This window comes from Tupaia chinensis, unplaced genomic scaffold, assembly GCF_000334495.1.
Source record: "Tupaia chinensis unplaced genomic scaffold, TupChi_1.0 Scaffold000475_1, whole genome shotgun sequence".
Lineage (NCBI taxonomy): Eukaryota > Metazoa > Chordata > Mammalia > Scandentia > Tupaiidae > Tupaia > Tupaia belangeri.
Window position 1 is genome coordinate 414,813 of NW_006159984.1, and position 14,275 is coordinate 429,087.

Consider the following 14,275-nt stretch of genomic DNA (forward strand, 5'->3'; position numbering starts at 1 on the left):
AGCAGGAATATTATCAATAAAAATTAAAGCAAAAATCAGATATGAAATTGATCAGTTTGGGGTACAGTTTGAGAAGTCAAAGGAAATTTCATTGATTAAACATGTGAAATTTTATAAAACTATATCACAATTTTGTACTTTTCCAAGTCAGTTTTATATATAATAATATTCACCTCTCCTGACAATTTGAACCAATTCACTTCTTCCATGTTCTGTTACTTTCAAAATTTGTACTCTCTGCCAATTTCATTAATTCCTGTCATCAGATGGGTTTCTTTCTCTAGTTTGAGAAGTCAAAGGAAATTTCATTAATTAAACATGTGAAATTTTATAAAACTATATCACAATTTTGTACTTTTCCAAGTCAGTTTTATATATAATAATATTCACCTCTCCTGACAATTTGAACCAATTCACTTCTTCCATGTTCTGTTACTTTCAAAATTTGTACTCTCTGCCAATTTCATTAATTCCTGTCATCAGATGGGTTTCTTTCTCTTTTTTATTTTTTTTATTTTTTGAGAGGTTTTTCGCTATAGGGCGCGTGTGCTCGCCAGACAGACAGAGAAAGACATAGAGACAGAAAGTGAGAAATCACTCTCCAGGGGAGATGGTCACGCTGCAATCCCTTCTCCTCCATTATCCTCTCGGGATCTTGGGTATGCATGCACACACACCCGGTGTGAGTTTTAAGCCACCAGGTCCGGGACGTGAACCGCAGTCAACTACGTGGGAGTCCAGCGACATAGCCATTACACTAACTGCTGGCTCCCTAGATGGGTTTCTTTCTCTTACATTATATTCAATAAACTCCACTACAAATTGTATCGTATTAAATTTCAACATGTACTCCCGTATATCTTAAATGTCTGAATTTCTACATTCCTCCTAGTATTTCTTAGCATCCTCCATCATTCTACTTCTTCTTCTACCCAGCCTAGATTAAGTAGTTGACTGAATTAATCATTCTCACATAAGATCCCATAACTTCCTTGTTCTTAATTCTTCTGTTGCACCAGCCTAGCAAAGTCCTAATCCCAGATCAAGCCCCAAACCCATTCTTTCTTTTTTCACTGTCCAAATAACTGACCCCATTAAAAATATTAGTCTTTTTGGAATAGAAAACCAAGATATGAATGACCTTCCATGTAGGATTTTTTGCTCCAGCCTCTTTTTATGTGCACCTGATTAGTATATTCACCTATTCCTGTGGTGGTTATTTATCACTGCATAGTAGTAAAACTTCCTCCTCTATTCTGCTCTCGCATCCATCTTCTTTCTCAGATGACCTTACGCCTTACCTCATAAAGAAAACGAGGGTATTGGATGAGAAGCAGCACAATTTCATCCATTGTCTCAATTCAACACTTACAATCTTATCCACTGCTCTTCCTTCTCAACACAGCTGTGTTCCTGTCACTCAAGATGAGTTCCCATACTCCTCTTAGCTCTCTCAGGATCTCATATTGATTGGTCCTTTGCACTCCTAGATCATTATAATCTCCTCCACTGTCTACTAGATTTATATAAAGTCTATTCAGTCCCCCAAATAATTCTCCTCTTGTTTATGCACCTCATTATAGCTCGTTGTCACCTTCCTTCTTTTCTTAAATTAACTTCTCACAGTAGTTTGCACCAGTTGTTTCTTTTTCATCACTTTCTATACATCCTTCAATGCACTTCAAAATGGCAAACATGTCCCCATAACTTCCTTCAATTTCTAGCTCTGTGATTGTGAACCACCCAGTGAGAATTGATGGCAGAATTTGCAGTGCCCCCAATACCAGCCTTGCAGAAGTAATCTTATTTTTTAAAAAATTATTATTTTATTTAATATTTATTTATTTACTTATTTTATTTTGACCAGAGAAGGACAAAGCAAGAGAGACAAACAGAGAGAGAGAGAGAAAGCCCTCAGGTCCAGGATTTGAACTATGGTCGACCATGTGGGAATCTAGCACTCTTAACCCTTAACCACCATGCCACTTGCCAGCCATCAGAAGTAATTCTTAATGGTGCCCCCCATTTGTAGTGTTCTGTCCAGGGTACATACTGCTTACACCAAAAGTTAGAATCATGAAGAACGATGTTTTTTCTCTTGAAAAAGGGGCCCACTGACAGAATTAGACTCCCAAATAATGAACAGCAAAGAGTTCTAATCTAATAAATTCTAATCTAATAAACAGAGCAAAGAAATATTCTACCATCTCTGAGTTAACAAGATTCACTCTTAAAGTGTGACTCTAATTAGAGATTCCCTGATAATAAGTTTGGCATAAAGTTATGTCTAAAACATCATAAAACTTCTTTCTCCATGGAACTTATCACAGAGGTCAATTTTTTACACCTATATTAATGTATCATCTCAACTTTCATCTTTTGTTTACATTACTCTTTGCAACCCTACTCTGACTTCTCTCTTCTTTGAACTCCTACTGGATTTATAGACTGCACTATGAGAATGTAATCTTTTTGAGGGAAGATTGTGTATCTCATACTTTTGTATCATTCACTTTGCTTAGCAGAGGGTTAGGCATACAGTAGTTGTATGTTTCATATGCATTGGCTTATAAGGTAATAATATGGAAAATAGGCATATATTGGCAGAACCTCAGATAGTTTACTTGTAAGGTCTCCCTGTAAACTCCTCTCCCAAACAACAAACATATCTTCCTCCCTTTGTTAATTAGAAAAATATGGTCTTGGCAAAGATTAAAAAGTTGGGATTTAAGATATCCGGACACCTAAGAGCTTCAAGGTTTTCAATCCCAGCCTTATATTTGAAATCCAGCAAAAAAAAAAATTCCATAAGCTTAAATAGCAACTTAATTATTGAACACTTTTATTTTATTTAAATACTTAAATTTTGTTTGAAAACACAAAGGTATGTCGAATCACTAAATATGATTTATTGATTGGATCTGAGTCCAAGTCCTTAGCAGATATCAATAAAATCTACCCAAAGGCAGCTGCCCTTCCCAGACAACTAGCTCTATGGTCTGGTTTCACAAAGATCCAACCAAAGTATGCTTACATTCTTATGGCATCAGAATTTGTAACAGACTCCTAAGTCTCAGTGAAATACAAAATTCTAGAAGCTTCCACATGCATCCTGACAGCCACTGGCTAAGTGTTACTCATGTGTTACCTCTTGTCCTTGTAGTTACTCAGAGTTAATTATTATATACCACTTTATAGGCAAGGAAATTGAGACTTAGAAGGATTAAGTTGCTTTCACAACACCAAAGAGTTACTATTATTTCAGTTGTAATAAGATATTTTGTAATCAGAGAAAGCCACAATTCTCCTACCTGAACAATTTGTTTTATAAACAGAAAGATTTTTTTGGGGGGTGGGATTTGGGGAGATTTTTTTTGCTATAGGGCATGTGCAATCGCCAAGGAGACAGAGAGAGATGAAGAGAGAAAAAGTGAGAAATCATGCCCCAGGGGGGATGGTCACTCCACAGTCCCTTCTCCTCCATTCTCCTCTTGGGATTTTGGGCATGTATGCACATGCACCTGGTGTGAGTTTCAAGCCATTGAATCTGGAACTTGAACTGTGATTGGCCATTTGGGAGTTCTGCACCTTAACCACTACATCATCCGCTGGTTCCCAGAAAGGTATTTTAATGTGGCATTTATGTGGTTAAGACTGATTCTCAAAGATGAAGGGGTTATTGCTTTTGGCCCTGGTTCTAATGCTCTTATGTATATTTACTATACATATATGGCAAATGACTGCAGAGCTGATGTCAGGGTAGGATTATGAGAGAACCAAGGGTATCTATGAAGTTTTGCCTATGAACCCAAATCCCATAATAGACCTGTGGGTAGAAGTACTGGAACAATTTCTGTATAAAGGAGTGAATTGAATGGGATGATATTTGTAAGATGGGAAAACTCAAATTCAGTAGAATATATTGAAAAGAATTCTAGATTTGGAGCAAACAGACTTAGCTTCTAGTAACTATCAAAATATTTACCCTTTGTGCTCTGCTGAGCCCCTTATTTTTGTGAATTAATTTTTTTTCATTACTAAAACAAGCTAAATTCAGGACCAGGAGGTGGAATAGAGGTTAAAGCATCAGGCTCCCGCATGGTCAACTCTGCAGTTAAAGTCTTGGACCTGGCAGCTTGAAAAATCATGCCAGGCACGTGTGCATGAGTGTTCTAAATCTCAAAAGGAGAATGGAGGAAAAGGGACTGTGGTGTAGCCATCCCCCCTGGGGAGTGATTTCTCACTTTTTCTCTCTTGTTCTCTCTCTTTCTCTGGAGAGTGCATGTGCCCTATAGCAAAGCTAAAAAACAATAAGATAACTTGAACTTGAAGATGATCTTTAAATCTCTTCTAGTTTTAACTTGGCATGACCTTATGGGCATTGCTCTTTTCAACTACTGCCCCTAACTAATGCCATCAGCCTTGCCACTGCCACTGTTAATATCACATATTATATAATTATGTGTTATATACATAATTGCCATTAGTAATTATTGAAAAACTATATATTATGAATTATCAGGTCAGAATATATCATCTCCATTTTACAGATGAAGAACTTAAGATTCAAAGAACTGATCTCATTTACCTGAAGATGCAAAGTTATCAAGTGCCAGAGTCAAGAAGGTGGAATTTAGGCTCTGGAATCAAAGTAATTATTCTTTTCCTAATAGAATAAGAACTCTGTCAATACTCAATCTCTCAATCTTCCCCTTCTTTTAACTTTTCACCATTAAGCCACTAGCACCACAGAACAAACATGCTTATCAAATTTACTTCTCCTATTTTCTTTGATGATAGAGCCAGGCTGTGGGCTTGTCATCTTGAGAAGAGAGCTACAGAAAGTTTGCTGCTAAGGGCTCCTCCCACTCTCAGGGAGACAACCGTAATAGACTCCTATAAGCCATTTAGAAATTTAACTTGTTTTGCCTTACATTTTTCTTCTTTTATCCATTACAGTCCCACATGGGCTGCCCAAACTAGTCTGATTTCCATGACTATTTGTTCTTCATTCAGTCACTTACAACTAAAGCCAAAGAATAGCAGCTAGAATTGGAAACTTTGCTATTTCTTTAATTAAATTAAATCAACTCAAATAACCTTTCCTGACATCATATATACAGATTTTTTGATATATTCTGAAAATACAAACATTTTCTATCAACTAGGGAAAATAAAAGTTGTTTTTGTTCCTGAAGTTAATTAAAGCAATTAGACCATTCATAAACTAACATCTTTTTAAAAATCATTTATTAATTTCATTTATTATTATTATTATTTTTAAATTTGCTATAAGGCACATGCACTCATCAGACATTCTCACGAGAGAGAGAGAGAGAAGGAGGGAGGGAAAGTGAGAAAGCAAGCCACCAGGTCCAGGACTTGAATCATAGTCAGCCATGTGGGAACTTAGCACTTCAATCTCCATGCCACTTGCTGGCCCCTAGAGTAACATCTTAAAGTTTGAATTTCAACTTCTCTACATGAATTTTACGAAATTTTTCATCATTTAAGAAGTAGATCTAATTAGGTATTATTTTTTCAATTGAGGTATTATTTTACAGGTAGAAAGAATCAAGCTCTTTGGGCAGACCTAGGATCATATCATGACTCAAAGTTATTGATTCTCTAGCTTTAAACATTGCTTCATAACTCTGAGCTTAAGTGTCCTCATTTGTAAAATTAGGATCATAGTTCCTGCGACAAAGATCACTATGAAAGTTAAATGGAAAAATATGTGAAAGTACCTAATTTTATATCTGGTACACAGTAAGCATTAAATAAATGTGAGCTCATTTCTTCTTTACTTGTACACAGAGTCATCTCCCAGAGTCTTTGGTTAGATCGTACACTTTTCTGGGATTAGAAAGTCCTCCAAGGGAAGACTTATATTAGTTTATGGAATAAAATATTACCTGATTCTAGAATCACAAAAGGCTAATGGTGATCTTTAAAAAAGAAAGAAAGAAGGGACCAGCAGTTAGTGTAATGGCTATGTTGCTGGACTCTCACGTAGTCAACCGCGGTTCGCGTCCCTGACCTGGTGGCTTGAAACTCACGCCGGGCGCGTGTGTGTGCGTGCCCAAGATCCCGAGAAGAGACTGGAGGAGAAGGGATTGCGGTGTGGCCATTCCCCTGGGGGTTGATTTCTCGCTTTCTGTCTCTATGTCTCTCTCTGTCTGTCTGGCCAGCACACGTGCCCTATAGCAAAAACCTCTCCAAAAAAAAAAAAAAAAGAAAGAAAGAAGGGAGAAAGAAAATATCCCAGAAAGCTAGTTGTGTGGGATGGCTGGAGAGTCTAAAGCAGTAATTCTTTAAAGTGAGAGAGTGGAAAACATGTCTAATTTTTAAAAGTATATTCTTTATTATAATAAGAATGTTTTGAAGATAAAATAAAAACAAAATTATTTCCCCTTTAACAAAAACTGCTAAAAGTGCAGACCTAAAAAATCTTCTTGGCTATTGGACACTTATTGTGATGACATAAGTATTTCTATGAGTCCAGAGTCTGGCACCTAGGGAGGGCAGTCCACAATAACTTTGTAGTGAAAGTTTTATAATTCTCAAAGGGAACCTTGGTTTAAAAGATTGAGAAATGTTGAATAAGTGTCCCTGTCATTGTGGAAATCAGACTTCAGAACCCTTGCCCTTGTTTGTTTTTGTGTTTTATCATTTATTTTAAAAAGAAAATTACTTACAAAACATTTTCCTGTGGTCTAAAAGTTCAAAATTATCTGAGAGAAATATAGTGGTCACTGAAAAGGATACTGAGTTCTCTATAAGATCTGAACTATATTTACTGAGGATTCTCTCTAGTTAGATTACCCTTCTTTGGCCTCATTATTCACACTTCATGGCATAAAACTCTTCTCAGGTACCTAAAAGTACCTTCCTGCAGCCTAAAATCAAATCTCTGTATTGGTAGAAAGTAAATTACAGAGTATTCTAAGCCCTCCCCCATTATTATACATAAGATTCTTAAGACCCATGGAAACAAAAAGTATCTTGCCAAAGGCCACCCAATGAATCATTAGCAGAACTTCAACTGTAACCTAAACATCTTGACTCGTATATTGATCCATCTTCTTCACCACTCTGCCTATGATGCATGTGAACTACTAGATGAAAATTTCCTTCCAATATATCCTGATTTGCAGTATAAGTACAAGTTTTGGTCAAAAGATTTTAAATAAAGCATAGACTGTCTCACCTTCCTAGAGCTATTTATCTGATTGTTGAAACTCTTAGAAAGGATGGTTTCATAACAAGTAGCTATCATCTTTGTTAGTGACATGACAGAGATCTATAGACTAGCTTGCCTCTTAGGACTCCAACTGACTTACCCCAAATTCAATTAGCCACAAAGAGCCAGTCAAAATCATCCAGAAATGTGCTTAATCATTTGGTGTTTTATACTCACTCACTGCTAGGATTTGAGTAGTCCATAAAACAAATTCTACAACTTTCCCAGTTAAGCACAAAAAAGAAGTACATTTGACTAAATAAGGACCTGAGTTTAATAGGAACCATTGTAAGAACAATTTCCCTGAATTTATGACCTGCTTTTTAGTATATTTGATGGCATTTTCTACCTTAGTATGCCTGCATATCAACTACTTTCAGCAATGAATCATTTTACTGTCTTGTGATTGCTAAATAATAAACTCCCCTGATTGATAAAAATGACAATACCTTCCCCTTTGATAGCCAAAATTAAAATATCCTCACTTACAGGATCCTTAGAACTGACACTGCTCCCCACAAAAACACAAGAAAGTCTGTTATCATTCTATCCAGCCTAATCCTGGTGCCAACCGACTTGGCATAGTCTGACTTCAGCGACTCCACTATTGGAAGTCTCTTTTCAACTCAATCATACTAGCTCAGAACAAGCGAGGTGTTAGTACTTGGAGCAGTAACGATAATCATTTATCAAAAAGATGTGCTGCACTTTTGGACTCTGCACAGTTGGACTGAACTTGGGTCAAAAAATAACTTTCAAAAGATCAAAGAACCCTTCAAGCAGACTGAAATCATTTGGGATGATTTCTTCTTTCCTAACTTAGAAACAAACAATATCATAAATGCATTTACAGTTTTCATTGGGAGATACTGGCTGCTGTAGGGGAAAGAGAACCTGAGTTAGAAGACACAATTCTGAGTTCCAGAGCTAGGTGATCCTAAATGTTTTTACTTCAGTGGCTCTCAATTTCTCCATCTGTATTATGATGTATTTCAATCTCTAAGATCCCATTCAGTTACAAAGTCTATGATCTAACTTCCTTTCTTTCTGCTCAAGAAGAACTTACTTTTTGTATTAGTAACTATGAAAGTTAAACTGACCAAAGTAAGGAGTTTATACATAAAAACATTCCTTCATTACTCAGCAAAATAAACCATACGTGGAAGAAATTCAAATTTTTTATTAGCTAAATATGTTAAGTTGTCCCAGTGAGTCTCCTGAATATGCTTCTTGCTCAGCATTTGGTGCCATGCAAAAAAGTCCTTAACAAAAAGTGAGCTGCATCAAAGACTCCATGCTTCTGCTATAATGGTGCAGTGGGGACTGATAGTACTAATGCTAACGACTCTGGTTAAGATTCAAGGACAATCGCCTTTTCTCCTGCTGTAAGAAGTCTGAGATGAGAAACTAGAGAACATCTCAATTCAGAAACTGTACCCACATCTGTCTCTATCCTGATCTTCATGTTCCCACCAATCTTCCTACAAGAAACCACCAGTTTCCAGGAGCTAAGCTGTAACTTACCTTGGAGTTCAGCTGGGATGAGTACTCTTGTTTCTTTGCAGTGAGCTGGGGATTCAAAAAAAAAAAAAAAAAAAAAAAAAACAAAAAGCAAACTAATTCTGAGTGGTACAGAGCCTGCTGATAACTGACAAATTTGTTGTTGAAAGAGGAAGTTGAATGCATTTGGTGTCTCACCACAAAAACCTTATTTGTGCAGACTGAAGGTAAGTCCCTTGAGCAGATGACGTTACTCAAGTTTTATTTCTTATTTAACTCATGCAAAGAAATTCAAAGAACAGGGAGTCAAAGCCATATACACATTCAAACAATGACTGTATATCAGGCTTCCTCACTGTTCCCCACCCTATCTCCTTTTACCACAATCCACATGCCTGTGTTTCTTACTAAATTCTAGTAGGTTTCATAGCAAGATGGGCTTTTCAGGAAAAAAAAATATGAAGAGAATTTGCCTTGGGATAGAAAAGATACAGCTCCTTCAAGCCTGAGTGTTAAAGGTTGAGGATATCTTAAGAATACAAGTCAAAACTAAAAGTGGTAGGACCACCTTTTCTTAAGCTACTCTTACAAGAAGGAAAGTGCCCTTCTCCTTACCCTTTCATCTTAAGGTTCACAGCTTAATGTGTAGTTTAGTTATTTTTTTGTACATTTAGTATCTGCTTACTAAACTGTAAACTGCTTGAGTCCAAAGACCATGTCTGAGTCATCTCTGTATTACCAGTTACTCTAACAAAATGCACTTTCATTAATGTTTATTGGATGAATAAACAACAGACTGAATAAATTAATGTTCAAAGAATGTATGAGGCACAGTGTGGTGATATAGTAAGCAGCCAACTGAACTGCAGTAATAGAAGTCACATGGCTAACTGTAGGTTTGGATCCCAGGGTGAGCATGCCCAAGATCTTGACGAGGCAGAGGGCTGTGGGAAGGAGATCACAGCATGATAAGACTCTGTCAAGGGTTTTCTCTCTCTCTTGCTCTCTCTGATTCTCACATGCACATACTCTCATGAAAAAAAAAATACGCTTTAAAAAAATAATGCAGAAATAAATAAATGAACATTATTGAATAGCGTGTTTCCCTCCAGTATATTAAGATTCTAGTCTTTATATACAGTATCTATGGGGCCCTCGTATATATGCAAATAAAGAAAGATCATACATTTGGAGACTCTAGTCTCAGTCAAATCTGAGTATACTTCTGAAAAATAAGGCTAGCAAAGTAGCACAAACTTCTGTGGGTATGTAAGGGAACCACATCCAGAACTAAGGGCCTAGAGTTGCAAAGAGCCTTCTAGGTAATAATCATACCAAAGGAGAAAAATAAATTAATGTGGGCTAGGTCAAAGTGTACTATCTTGGTTCATTGCAAAGGGCTGATTGAAGATGGAAGTGAATAACAATATTCTTGTAGGAGGGCATCCTGGATCTTCAACAAACTTTCTTTCTAAAAACAGAATCATTGAGAGAATTAGGTAGAGCTGTGCACAACATTCAGAGATGGCCAGGCCAATACAAATCACAAAGGCATTAATGGAAAAGAGGAGTGTCCAGAATTAGAAATCAAGAGCTTGGGTTGATTGATAAGACTATGTCTTTTTTTTTTTTTTTTACAGGTTTTCGCTATAGGGTGTGTGTGCTCACCAGACAGACAGAGAGAGACATAGAGACAGAAAGCGAGAAATCACCCCCCAGGGGGGATGGTCATGCCACAATACCTTCTCTTCCATTCTCCTCTCGGGATCTTGGGCACGCATGCACACGCGTCCAGCGTGAGTTCTAAGCCACCAGGTCCGGGACGCGAACTATGGTCGACTATGTGGGAGTCCAGCGACATAGCCATTACGCTAACTGCTGGTTCCCTATAAGGCTATGTCTTGTGAGGACTGACAAAAGGAGAGGATACTCACTGTAACTGATGCATGTTTAATGAAACAAGCTTGACCTTGCAGTCCCTTTAACAATTCTGATTTCATATATTTATCCAGCTCCAATCTGCTGTTAATTTAGTATTCTGACTTGACATGCCTATTAAAAAGAGAATACACTGACAGGTCTACACACATTTCAGTCCATTTGGCAGTTCTATTCCTCACTATAAATTATTAAATTGGATGTTTGGTACACATACATCCCTTGTGAGTTTAAGAGCAATATGAACTAGTTTTGCTAGGGTATGATGCCCATCTGAGCAAAGAAAATCCAAGAGTTTTTGAGATTTGACCCTGAACCTTGAATTAGAGGGCAAAAAAGGAAACTTTTCCTGACAATGAGTTATCATTATTACATCCTTTTTTTCATTTCACAAACAATACCTTAACATTGCTTGAAAAAAGCCCAGTACCTTATCTCATTTCTCTTTTGTGTGCAAGTATCCTCTTTATCATTGACTCTAAAAGGAGAAGCTAAAGATATATAGCCCAAGTTAAATATATGTTTATTACATCTAGTTTATTTACTGTATTATATAAATTTTTGAATTGGTTTTAGATTTTGCCTGCTTTATCTAACAACAACAACAAAAAAAGAAATAAGTCAATGTCCCAATTAAGGCAAAGAAACATCTCAACTCAGGTAAATTTTGAGTGTTAATTACAAGAAGCAAAGCTATAAACAAACTAAAAAAGCTGATACACCTTAACAGCACCAACTAATTTCAGAAGAAAATCTTCTAGCTATTTGGTATTAGTGATGGTCTAGTTACCACCTCAAACCAAGTATTAAATATCCCAGTCATAAGAGTCTAAAAAGTAGTGCATCTGTCCCATTTTGCCTATATTCTGAATTCACCCCTTCACCTTATATATCCCCCTCAAAGTTTACTTTAGTTGGTGGATCATGTGTTCCCTAGATTATTATTTTTATTCATTTGTTTCTTCTAAGGCTTTTAGGTCTCTTTAATAGTAACAGTAAAAGAGAAATGAGAGTTACTATTGAGGGGATTATTCATGGTAATAAATTATGTTTTCTAGGAAAATTCAAGAGTGCTATCTAATCTTAGTTATCAGGAAAAACTAGAATTTTTAGTTAGCACCTGTTTTTATTCTTATAGATACTGATTGTGTAACAGGTCATGTGTTTTTGTTTAATCTGCAGAAAACTTGGAACCAATTTAAAGTCCACTGGAAGCAAGCATAGAGATCTTTTGATGGTGTGCTTTGTGAATTACCCTCTTTAATGGCTCATATTTTTTTTCTATTTTTTTTGAGAGGTTTTTACTATAGGGCGCGTGTGCTCACCAGACAGAGAGAGACAGAGAGACAGAAAGCGAGAAATCACCCCCCAGGGGGGATGGCCACTCCGCAATCCCTTCTCCTCCGTTCTCCTCTTGGGATCTTGGGCATGCACGCACACGCACCCAGAGTAAGTTTAAGCCACCGGGTCCAGGACTCGAACCACGGTTGACTACGTGGGAGTCCAGCAACATAGCTATTACGCTAACTGCTGGTCCCTTTAATGGCTCATTTTTATGTCCTTGCCCACTTTCTCTTTATTACTACTTTTCCCTTTAATAAACAATTTTCTTTTGTTAATGTAACTATGAGGAAATGTTTTACTAAGTTTGTGTGTTTTCTTCATTATTCATGGTCAACTATTCCTACTTTTTATATTTATTTATTTATTTTATTTTTAAATTTTATTTACCTTTAAATATACATTTAATTACTATATAACTTTAGAGTGTACAATATTGTTTTTTCCAGCATGAATATAGTGTATACCAGATAAGACAAAGACATTACCATATGCATTACATCAGCAAATAATTTTTCATTTTTGTGTCAATCTAACATAGTTTCTTTTTCCCCTGTTGCCCTCCTTCCTTCCATTAGCCACCTCTGTAGTATCCCAATCTAAAATTGCCCTCCCTACTACTATACCGTCCAAACTTTCATTTTCTGCTATATAGCACAGAGATTTGGTATATATTGAGTGGGGACATACAAAGTTTGTTTTTATACTCTGGCTTGCTTCACTTAGCATTAAGTCTTCCATATTCATCCCCTTTGTATTAACTCTCAGGGTCTCAGTTTTTTAATGGCTGAGTAGTATTCCATAGAGTACATATGCCACATTTTTTCAGTCCAGTCATCTATTTTTGAATATTTTGGTTGGTTTCAAGTCCCAGAAATTGTCAATTGTGCTGCAGTAAACATGAATGTGCAAATGTTTTTCAGACTGAGGATTTTTCTATCCTTTGGATGGATACTGAAGAATGGAATTACTGGGTTGTATGGTAGTTTTATTTTAGGTTTCTGAGGAATTGCCAAATTGTTTTCCATGGTGGTTGTACCAATTTGGATTCCCACCAATAGTATAGGACAGTTCCCTTTTCACCACAGCCCCACCAGCACTTATTATTTATTTTTATAACTTTAGCCATTCTGACTGAGGTTAAGTGGTATCTCATTGTGATTTTGGTTACCATTTCCTCTATGATAAGAGATGTCAAACATGTTTTAATAAGCATTTTAGCTGTTCATATGTCTTCTTTGGACAGTTGCCTGTTGTCTGTTCAGCTCATTTTCCCATCTTATAATTAGATAGATTAATTTTTTTATGGGTATAATGCTTGAGTTCCCTGTTTATTCTGATTATCAGTCCCTTCTCTGAGGTATAGTTTGCAGATATATTCTCCCACTCCGAAGCTTGTTGTCTCACTCTATTTATTGTTTCTTTTCCTGTACAGGAGCTTGTAAGCTGAATATAATGCCATTTTTCTATTTTTGGAACTATTTCCTGTTTGAGAGTCTTCTTAAGAAGTCTTTGCCTGCAAAGCACAGGCAATACTTTCTAAAATAGACAGGTGGGACTATATCAGACTAAGAAGTTTCTGCACAACAAAGGACACAGTAACAAGTGTGAATTGACAACCCTCAGAATGGGAGAATATTTTTGTAAAATATACCTCAGACAAGGGACTGATAATCAGGATACACAGGGAACTCAAGCAGCTTACTAAAAAAAATTAACCCAATTAAAAAATGAGAAAATTAGCAGAACAAAAATCATTCTAAGGAAGACATATGAACAGGCAAAAAGCATATGAGGAAATGCTCAACATCCCTCATCATAAGAGACACGCAGATTAAAGCTACAACGAGATACTACCTAACCCCTGTCAGAATGACAAAGATTAAAACTATAAAAAGTGATAAGTTTTGGCAGGGATGTAGTGAAGGGGAACTCTCCTACACACTTGGTGGGAATGTAAACATGTTTAGTCACTGTGGAGAACAATATGGAGGTTCCTCAAAGATCTACAAATAAACCTACCATTTGATCCAACAATCCCACCTCAGGTATCTACCCAAAGAACAGAAGAATTCTTAATTGGAAAAGTGCTTACACATCCATGTTTATTGTGGCATTATTCACAATAGCTAAGATGTGGAACCAACCCAGATGTCCATGAAGAGATTAATGGATTGAAAAACTGTGGCACATATACTCTATTGAATACTACTCAGACATTAAAAAAAAAAAAAAAAACAGCCCCTGGCATTT

At 36.5% G+C, this 14,275-nt stretch overlaps 1 protein-coding gene across 4 annotated transcripts in view; it reads right to left on the reverse strand.

Annotated features, from left to right (window-relative positions):
• LOC102500207 (putative P2Y purinoceptor 10) overlaps nucleotides 1–9,158 on the reverse strand; it is a 24,021-nt gene extending 14,863 nt beyond the window's left edge. Inside the window, exon 1 of one of the 4 annotated variants that reach the window (XM_027774730.1) lies at nucleotides 8,768–9,157. The gene's annotated coding sequence lies outside the window, so the exon portion shown is untranslated. Of the gene's footprint in view, nucleotides 1–8,137; nucleotides 8,215–8,767 lie in introns of those variants that run through there. The other 3 variants (XM_027774731.1, XM_006155858.3, XM_027774732.1) reach the window with 3 other exon arrangements.
• Nucleotides 9,159–14,275: the final 5,117 nt, after the last annotated feature.